The sequence below is a fragment of the Eretmochelys imbricata genome, chromosome 8 (assembly GCF_965152235.1).
Source record: "Eretmochelys imbricata isolate rEreImb1 chromosome 8, rEreImb1.hap1, whole genome shotgun sequence".
NCBI lineage: Eukaryota > Metazoa > Chordata > Testudines > Cheloniidae > Eretmochelys > Eretmochelys imbricata.
In genome coordinates, this window is record NC_135579.1 from 21,776,437 (window position 1) to 21,786,352 (window position 9,916).

The window sequence follows — 9,916 nt, forward strand, 5'->3', positions numbered from 1 at the left end:
CAAGCACCTCTCACCTGCAGTAATAATATTGCTGTGGCTTCTCTAGCATTCTCCATCCGGGGATCACTTTGCAACCTTTGACGGACTAAGCCTCACAACTGCCATGTGGATTAGGAAGGTATTATTCTCCCCATTCCACAGACAGGGAGACTGAGGCCCAAAGAGGGAAATGAGTCGTCCAAGGTCACACAGAGTTCATGGCAGAGCCAGGCACTAAACTCTTATTGCCCAGTCCTTAATTCTTGTCACAGGTCCTTAATTCTTGTCACAGGGCTATCTTTGAGATGCACAAATACAACCAAATGGCACAGGGAGAGGTTTTAAACTCATGGCTCAGGTCACTGAAGAGCACACACTGGCCTGAAAGGTCCTTTCCCACCCCCAGACTCAGAGTGCCAGATGTCACTGCAAGCTCCATGGCGTTCTCCCCAACAGGTAGGCACATTGAGGGTGGCAGATGCCATTGGAATGTCTATAGCAAGGGTGTAATTTAGCCTCAGTCTATCAGACAACCTCCAAAAGTGCCCAAGGGATGGAAAGATGGCATGGACAGTGCTCTTGTTGGGGCGGGGGGCGGTTAAACCAGGAACTGAATGGTCATAAACCTACCCAGGATAACTTGCTTTGGTTTTCATCTGGAGCATCATCGGCTGAGGACATGACTAGACTAAATTAGCAGTGCTGTGCCTACCCAAAGTAACTGTGTGTATCACACCCTTTCTGCGGTGTCGGAGCAGGGCACGGCCAAAGGGAACAATGGGCCAAAGATAGAATTAAAGGGACAAGTGCTGATTTAGAAAGTGTTTCCTCAACTTAGAACACTACTAAGCCAGGCCGGACAGTGGCTTGTGCTTCTCCCGAAGAAGCAGCAGCATGATAGAATGATGGAAAGCACCTAGCACAGTGCAGTCCTCCTGGGCCATGACTGAGCCTCCTAGGGACGACAATAATATAAATAATACTAATGCCTGGGACAGAAGGAGGCAGTGTGGGTCAGCCTGGTCCATTTAAGCATGCAGGGCAGTGTCTGTATCCTACAGGGAATTGCTCCTTGGCCAAGCTGGTACTGCTGCCGTGGGTATCGGTGCATTTAGCCCAGTTATCCCCCAGCACAGAGTACTCCTAACTAGAGCTGGTCCAACAAATTCCAGTGAAACATTGTAGCCATCTGAATTTGCTGATTCAGCCAAACTGCATTGTCTTTGCAGAGACGATTTGATTTTGACAAAGTTCAGATGGGACCCCGAGCACCCTGCCAGCTCATCCGCGCAGCTCCAGGGCAGCCCACCTGGTGGGCTGCTGGGGACTCCAGACTTTCAGGGACAGCTCGCCAGGCAATCTGCCTGAGAGTCAGAGACTCCAGGGCCCATGGCACCAGGGCAGGCCACTATCAAGATCTACTCAAAGCCACGGACCCCAGGGCTTCTGAGGTCTGTGGCCCTGCGGAGAGCCAAGGTTCCAGGCCCTTTTGAGGAGAATTTCAATGTTTTCGTTCCTATTCAGAACAAAACCAAATTTTGAACTATCAAAATCCTCTGCAACATGCAATTATCTTTCTCTGCCCAGTTCTACTCCTATTGTCCAGTGCCTGGACTCTGCCTAGCTTTGGTTTAGCCCTCCCTGCCCCCGGTCCCACACTCTCACTAACATCTTGTTGTGACTCGCCTTCTTTGCAGCCCTCCAGACACTCTGCAACTTCCTCTTCCTGGCCTTGTTTGTACAGAACAAATAATCCCTGTTTTCCCAGTCTCTGTTCACTCCTAGTCCTCCTACTGCAAACTCTCCGTGCAGCTGAGGGGAGCAGACAGAAAGTGGGCTGGAAAGCAACCATGCTGGATTCCCTAGTATTGCCCCATTAGTCCCTCCAGACCAAAGGAGCTTGTTCCTGGCCATAACATAAGAGATGCTGGAAATGGGCTCAAATCACAAAATTTAGCTCCAGATTTTGAAAACCCCAAAGTTAGGAGGTATTTGGCCTCCCAGCATAAAGATCCAGGAGCCAGTGGTGAAATTCAGATTCAAGTGTGGATTTCAGCTGTCCCTGTGAAAGCAGGAGGTTGGGGGCTGGGGGCAGAGGGGTAATCCACACACATCCCTACCAGACTGGTGCTGATGTGCTGGGAACAAATTTTCCAAAGAACTTGGCACCCAGAGGAGCACTTCCCCCATTTCCTACCTCTCTATCCCCACACTGAGCTCTGGCTGCTGAGCACTTGGAAATCTGGCCCCGAGCTCAGTTGAAAAGCCTCATCCTAGTGACTAAGCAAACCGTTTCACGTGCTGGTTTGAGGAGGAGCCTCACCTGGTTTAGGTGAACAGCCAGTCCTGTGAAAGACATGAGCGGCCTCCACTCCCAGCTCCTCATGGGAGAGGGGTCCCTACCCGAACCCTCCAGCATAACTGGCACTAGCTGCCCCCTGCTTGGCAGTCTCTGGAAGGAAGCCAAGTTCTGAGTGAACCACAGAGACTCACTTCCCAGCCCTCCCTTAGGACTATCCTTCAGGTCAGCGTCAGTGGGGCACGCTAAGCCATGGGGTGGGGAGCTTGCCCTGCGATTGCCTATTGCCCAGGCATTGCCTGTACTGTGGTAATAACACAGTAGGCTTTGGTCTCTTGGGCTGTCACAATAGCACCTTTCACCAACACTAAATTCACCTCAGTAAAACCTGAAAGGCTGCCAGCTCTGTTCTGCGTTTCCCTGCTCATTAGACCTCTGAACCTCCAAGGAAATCAAACTAGTCTATTCTGCTCCAGCTCTTAGGCCGTGCCCTTCACCAAGGTATCTGAGCGCCTAACTCAGCTGGGACTGAAAATCCCAGCTCCATTTCCCCAGCGCCTCCGCCGGGCTGCCTGTGGCTGTGTACCATCCACAGGGCTGTTCGAAATGCCTGAAAACCTGCCTCCCTGCTATGTTTACTCAGCTGAGAAATTTCACAGGTAGGCAAGAGGCACTGCAGCGGGACAGGCAGATTGCCACAGAAGGCAAACGCAACTGCCTAGCAGAGCGAGCAGCTTTACTGACCTGATTCTTCATCGGCCCAAGGTCGCTCTGCTCCCCAGCATTCTCCCTAGGTGTCTCTGCAGGTCAGGCCCTTCAGGAAGCGCCCCAGAGGGACTGTGTGGACACCCTTGTGCCTGAGGATAGCAGCACTGCCGGGCGGGCGAGTCAGGGAGAGCATGTGTATGTGTGTGCGTGTGTGTGTTTATGAGCCAGGCAAGCAGGCACAACACAGCCACTCCCTCGCACAAAGAAAAGAATGTCTTGTGAGAGCAGCTTATCATGCAGGGGACCTCTGTTTCCCAGCAGTGCAGCTGAATGCTGAGGTCAATGAGTTACCCAGGAGCTGTGCTGTAAACAGCTCAGTGCTTTCGGACTCTTGGCTCACAGAAGTAAAGCACCAAAGCTACCTCAGAGCTGGATTTCCAGAAAGTAAATCCACCAGGGGCTGGGGAAACAGGTTGGGGTTCTTTTGAGCCAGATTAGCATCGGTCCAGGCTGGACCAGCAGCCTGTCCGTCTTGTTCTTGAGCTGTTGTTTTGACTAAACTAGCTATTCCGGCCTGGCTACCTGCCCTGCTCTCCAGCTTCCCCAGGCCTCTGACTCCCCTCTGTGCCCTTGAGGTTAAGAAGTTTTAATGCTGGTTAAACATCAACTCCGAGTGGAAAAGCTCTGCTCTGTCATCAGGCCCTAGAGCAGGCGACAAGAAGGGTGAGGAAACAGAGACAACCCCAGGAGCAATGGCTTGGACTGGAAGGGGATGAGGAGAGACTCGGGCCCCAGACTGAGAGCTGCCATGAGCATAGGGGAGAGGACTCTTATGCTGGGGCAGCACAATGGGGGTTTCTCATAGTCTAGAGGTTTTATGCACAGCTCTACGGTCAGGCGATCTGACTGCAGTTCCTGGTTCTGCCATTGACTTGCTGTGTAGGGTGACCACCTATCCCATAGTTCATTCATTTGTCCCTTAGGGTGACCACCCGTCTCATAATTTATTGATTTGTCCCTTAAGTGTCATCCTTTGACCATTTTAAACATTAAATTGAAGCTCATGATAATTGCATCACATACTTGCAGGCAGTAAAAATGTACAGGGGAGAAAAATACATGCAGTGGAAAGGGGAATGGAGTTTCCCTAAAATGTCCCTTCAAAAAAAAGCGTTGTCCCTTATCTTTCCAGCGGTTGTCTCTTATTTCCATCCCACAAGGGTGGTCACCCTATTGCGGTGCGACCCTGGGCAAATCACTTTCCCTCTCTGCTCTTAGCTTCCTCCTCTGTGAAATGGGAGTGAGGAGAGTCTGTCAGTGTTAGCAAGGCACTGAGCTCCTCCGGTGGAAGGGCTACGTGGGCTGACCCAGCCATTTCCTTTCTGGCTTAGCATTCTAAGTCACTGTGACACAGCGCCAAAGGGAAGAAAAAACCCGGCTGCCCAGAGCTCACGTCCATCCTGCAACTTCTGATGCACTCCAAGCTGCAAACAAGTTCAGGCATGTCAGGCGGCTCGGGGGTGGGGGAATCTGCTTCTTGATTGTGCCAGGCATTAAGGGGGTGAGGGGTGTAGTCTTGTTTCCTGGGTGCCCCTAGAAGGCCAGGTACAAAGAGGAAGGCCCTGGGACATTGGGCAGCAAAGGGGAAAACCTGTTTCTTGCCTGGGCAGTGGACAGCATGGAGGTAGGGTGGGAGGAGCCCATTTGCTGGGGCATGTGTTTGGCTGGGCAGAATTGGAGGGGTTCACTGAAACCAGGCCTGCTGACAGCAATTCCATGCCCCAGGGTAGTACAGTCAATGGGCCCCCAGGTCCGGCATGGCGTCACCACATGGGCGCAGAGCTAGACCATGTGCAACAGCTGGAGCACGCACAAGGTGCCTCTGCGCGGACACGGTCCACCTGACATTTGGGCAGTGCCACGCCTGCGCTGGCTGGTGCCCAGCGAGCTGCTGCCAGCTGCGCTGCTGGGTGTGCCCTTCCAGCACGGCCAGGGCTTCCACGTGCCCGCCCGGCTGCCTTTGCCACCACCAGTACCACCCCACGCTCGCCTAGGAGCCCTGCAGCCTAGCCAGGCGATTTAAAAGGTTCTGGGGCTCCTAGCTGCCACAGCATGGGCCCTTTTAAATCACTCGGGACCCTGGGCAATTGCCTCCTTTGCCCCCCCATTGGCGGGCCTGACTGAAACAGTAGGCAGTAACGTTGTATCTGGAGATCACTGAGCCCTGGTCTACACTTAACATTTCGATTGACCTAGCTACGTGGCTCAAGGGGTTGAAAAATTCATACCCCCCTGAGAGATGTAGTTAAGCCAACCTAACCTCCGGTATAGCTCCAGCTAGGTCGACGAAAGAATTTTTCCGTCGACGTAATCACTGCCGCTCAGGCAGGCGGATTACCTGCACCGCTGGAAAACCCCCTTCCGTCAAGGAAGGGAGCATCTACCCTATGGTGCTACAGCTGCGTAGCTGCAGCTGTGCCATGGACACGCCTTGAAATGGAGCCAGCTGGTCCTGCCTTTACAGACTCCTCTTTTCATTCATACCTCAGACATGTAGCTCAGCATCAAGAACCTTTCACTGATCCACTTCTTCCTTATGCATGCTTCTTAACTTCCTTTCATCTGCATGAACTGCAGTCAGCTGAAGCTGTCTGTTGTACAGTGCTACTCAATTAGTCCAGCAACTCAAAGTTATGCAACTGGACTAAGCTGCACTCCATGTGTCTAATTTTCCCACATGCTGAATCTAGCCTCCCCACTGCAGCTCTCATTGTTTTCAGTCAGAGCTAGAGATGCTCAGCACCTTTGAAAATTAGGCCACATGGGTCTGCTGTGTTTCTATTGGCCAGAAGCTGCTTAGAGCACACAAAAAGGTACATTGTTGCAACAAATGGTGTAGCTGCATCTGTGTTTAAATTGATTAGTCAGGCGACAAAGCCATGCGGGAGAGTGGCTGAGAGCATTGGTGGCTTAGGAACTGACTGAGAGCAGTGTAGACTGTGGCCTTGATCTCTGTTGCTCCGTGAGAAAACATGTATTTGGTTATTAATTAATTCATATTATTGTGGTCGCTTGTATTTAACACTGTGAGTGTCCCTGGTGCTTCAAACACCAAGACAGTCACTGCCCAGAAGAGTTTCCGGACTAATCAGGGACAAAAGTGAAGGCCACAGATAAGCCGTGGGACGAAGGAAGTGAGAGCATTTACCATTGCCCTGCAATAACGTGATTGTGAGGATTAGTTCTACACGCTACCTGGAGTTTCCCATCTCAGAGGTTCTGCTTTTTAAATTCAGTTCTGTTGTTTCTAAGCAAATGTGTCATTTATTCTTTGGACTGTGGTAGAGGCCAGAGGCTCCCAGCAGTGAGGGCCCCATTGTGCTCGGTATTGTACCAGAACCACAGTTCCTGTTCCAAGAGCTTACAAACAAGGCACAAGAGGTGGGTGAAATACCCAACAAGCTGGGAGGAAGAGTGAAGAAAGAGTAATAACAGCATGTTTTCACAGAGGTTGGCTAGCTATCCAGGGTACTTCTGAGGTGAGGATCACTATGGTTCCCAAGCACCGTTACTCACTTGGTTGTTTTATACCGCAGGATAACTCAGTTCAGAATCAGGCCCATAATTCCATGTGGCTAACCATGGAGGAGAAATAAGATGGACATCTTCCCTATGCTATAAGTCACTATCACTTATCATGTGCCCTTTCTTAGATGTATAGGGCTCCTGGATATATAGGGGACTGATTCTCAGCCCCCATTCTAGCTGCTTGGCTTTGCTCATGAAAGCTGATGTAGGGGAACCCCCGGGTGGCATAAAATAGGTGTAGCCCATTCTATGCCAGCTCCGCCCCACCCCTTTCCTCTACCCCTGTGGTTTGCAAGAACATCTTGCACTGCAGCAGTTCTCAGATTATGGAATGGTCCCTAGGAGACTTTACTGCTGCTAGTGCAGAGGAAAACAGACACCAGCTCCAGGTGCAGGGGAGCTGAAAGGTGATTTAATGGTTTCTATCAGCCCTAAGCACAGCTAACCAGAGCCAAGAATCTGGCTCACAAAGTCCTCAGTCCATCATCCTCAGTTCAACACTCCTACCTTCTGCCTCTCTACATGCTTCTCTCCGACGGTCCTCAGACACTGTTATAATAAAGAGTGTGAAAAGGCTGCTCGCATCTCTGTGGCAGAAAGAGGCAAATTTCAAATCAGGAACTCTGATAAGGGACATGGACAAATCTCATTAAACTAGTCTGCTAAACCTTCAGCTCAGCCACATTGCACAGATCCACTGGCAGGCAATCAAAAACACCATTGTTACACTTACACAATCTGTCAGACAAAAAAAAAAAAAAAAAGCCAGTTTCCCTTCCTCCTCTACCTCTGGAATGTCAGAGGAGCCTGTACTCTGCAGTATCACAGCCCCCCAGCCGGCACTTGGCCACTGTTATCTGCAAAACTAATAAACAACCTCGGAAGAACCTTTGATTGCAGTTTCCAGTTCTGCTATGCACAATAAAGGACATTAATGAGTTTTGGAGCACAGCCCTCTATTGCATAACTTCTGCTTGATTCCGGTAACTGAGCAAAGGGTCTTTGCTGGAAATCCTTTAAATTTCCCCTTAAATTATCTAGGTGAATTTAGCATTGTCTGGCATCCCCAGATTGACAGTGCTAGAGCCTGAAGTCCTCTGTTTAGATCCCCAAGGAAGGTACGGCTGGGGCAGGGGCAGGTAGTGCTGATGTGTCTGAACCCTGACCTGGATGGACTGCCTCCACAGCTGAGAGGGGAGGAGTCCCCAGGGCTTGGCTCTGCTGAGGCTGCAGAAAAAGGGGCAATTGAGGGGATGGATTTCTTGAGATGCCTGTTTGTTCCCTGTAAACTGGACTGGGACCCAGTACAAGTCACATAGCCATAGCCCATCAAACAGCCCTTAGATGCAGGGGACACCGTGAAGGTTCTTGCTGGTAGTCCAGTAAGCTGTTCGATGTAATTTCACACACGGAGACCTGAATCTGGAGAGCAGCACTAGCTAGGCAGGCAGCCTTCCAGGTGATTGAATGGTCTAAACACCAGGCTAGGCACCAGGAGCTCCTGAGTTCTGGGCTCTGACTTCTACTGTGGCCTTGTGCAACTCACTTTGCCCCCTCCCACAGTTTCCCCATCTGCAGAACACAGATAACAATAGTCCCTGGCTGCCCAGGGCGGTGTGAAGATTCATTTGTTAATATTTGTAAAGCTGTTCGGAAGATGAAAAATGCCAAGTGCAAATGTTATTCCATTCTCTGAGGCGTTAACTGTTACAGCCTGTAGGTGGCAGCAGCTACTGTGCCAGAAACAGCTCCGGTCTCGGCAGAGACCAAGCCAGGTTAGCACTTGGGTACATGCCTCTTATGGGGCATCCCCAGAGACCATAGAAATTAGCATGTTAGAGCTAGAGTAAGGGCTGGTGGCTGGACTGGACCACAAAAGGGAAAAGCAAACTGCAGCACATTACAGAACAAGGATGAGCCAGGGTTATGACTATGAGCTGACAGTGTTCAGCTACTGCAGAGACACACAGCTACCCACAGGGAGAGATTGACGTTTCTGGAAGGGAGAGGGGACCACATTCTTTCAAACTAGGGTTGCCAACTAGGGTTGGACACATTCCTGGACGTTTCATCAGATGACAATCTTTGATTAAAGATTAATCTTTAATTCCTGGAGACTCCAGGACAGCCCTATTTCAAACTTCTGCTGATAGTGAGATTCCAGATAGCAATCTAACCCACTGCCCTTCTCTATCACCATCCTACCAAGGATCTTGCCGTGCTTCACCCAAATGAATTCAGCTAGATCTAGGGAAACAGCCACTGAGAGCTAGAGGGACTTGCCCAAGATCAGCCAGCCAGCCAATGAGAGTCAGGACCAGAACCCAGGAGCCCCAGCTCTCATTCCTTTGCTTTAATAATGAAGACCTGTTCCCTCACAGTGATCATTCCAAATCCAAACCAGAGTTGTAATAATACATTAACTTCAGTTAACCAGTTAACCAGCCAGCCACAGCCCTCCCAGTAAACAGCTTTGTACTTCGTGACATGTGTCTCAGAGGGGGAAATACTGTGAGATTAGGGTGAGGACATTCAGATCCTTGCAGCTGTAAGAAAAAATGAAAACAAACAAACAAACAAACGAGTCATATTCAGGGAAAGGCTTGTGACATAGTGAAGTAGCATCCTCAGCTTTCACCTCTGGGCACCTGGCCGTGGACACAAGTGAAATCATCTTGATCTCAGATTAGCCCCTAGAGCAGTGGTTCTCAGCCAGGGGTATGTGTATCCCTGGCGGTACACAGAGGTCTTCCATGGGATACATGGAACTCAGCTAGATATTTGCCTAGTTTTGCAACAGCCAAAATAAAACACACTAGCAAGCTCAGTACCAACTAACATTTCATACAGACAATGACTTGTTTATACTGCTCTATAGACTATACACTGAAATGTAAGTGCAATATTTATATTCCAATTGATTTATTTTATAATTATATGGCAAAAATGAGAAAGTCAGCCGTTGTTCAGTAACAGTGTGTCTGTGACACTTTTGTATGTTTATGCCTGATTTTGTAAGCAAGTAGTTTAAGTGAGGTGAAACTTGGGGTGCGCAAGACAAATCAGATTCCTGAAAGGAGGACAGTAGTCTGGGAAAGTTGAGAGGCACTGGCCTAGAGGACATTTGTCCTTTGCGGATGTCCCAGTTCAGCTAGCTGATGCCTACAGCAAACACGTACTAGAAAGCGTTTGCTGCTAACTCCCAAAAATCATTTTCTGTGCCATGACGTAAAAGTCCAACTCCTTTCCCCAGGGTCTGTGGGGAATATGTCTCTGCTTTAAAGGCACTGCAGGCTGGTAACACAATAGGCAAATACTGCACCTGATTTTTCTGCAAAGATT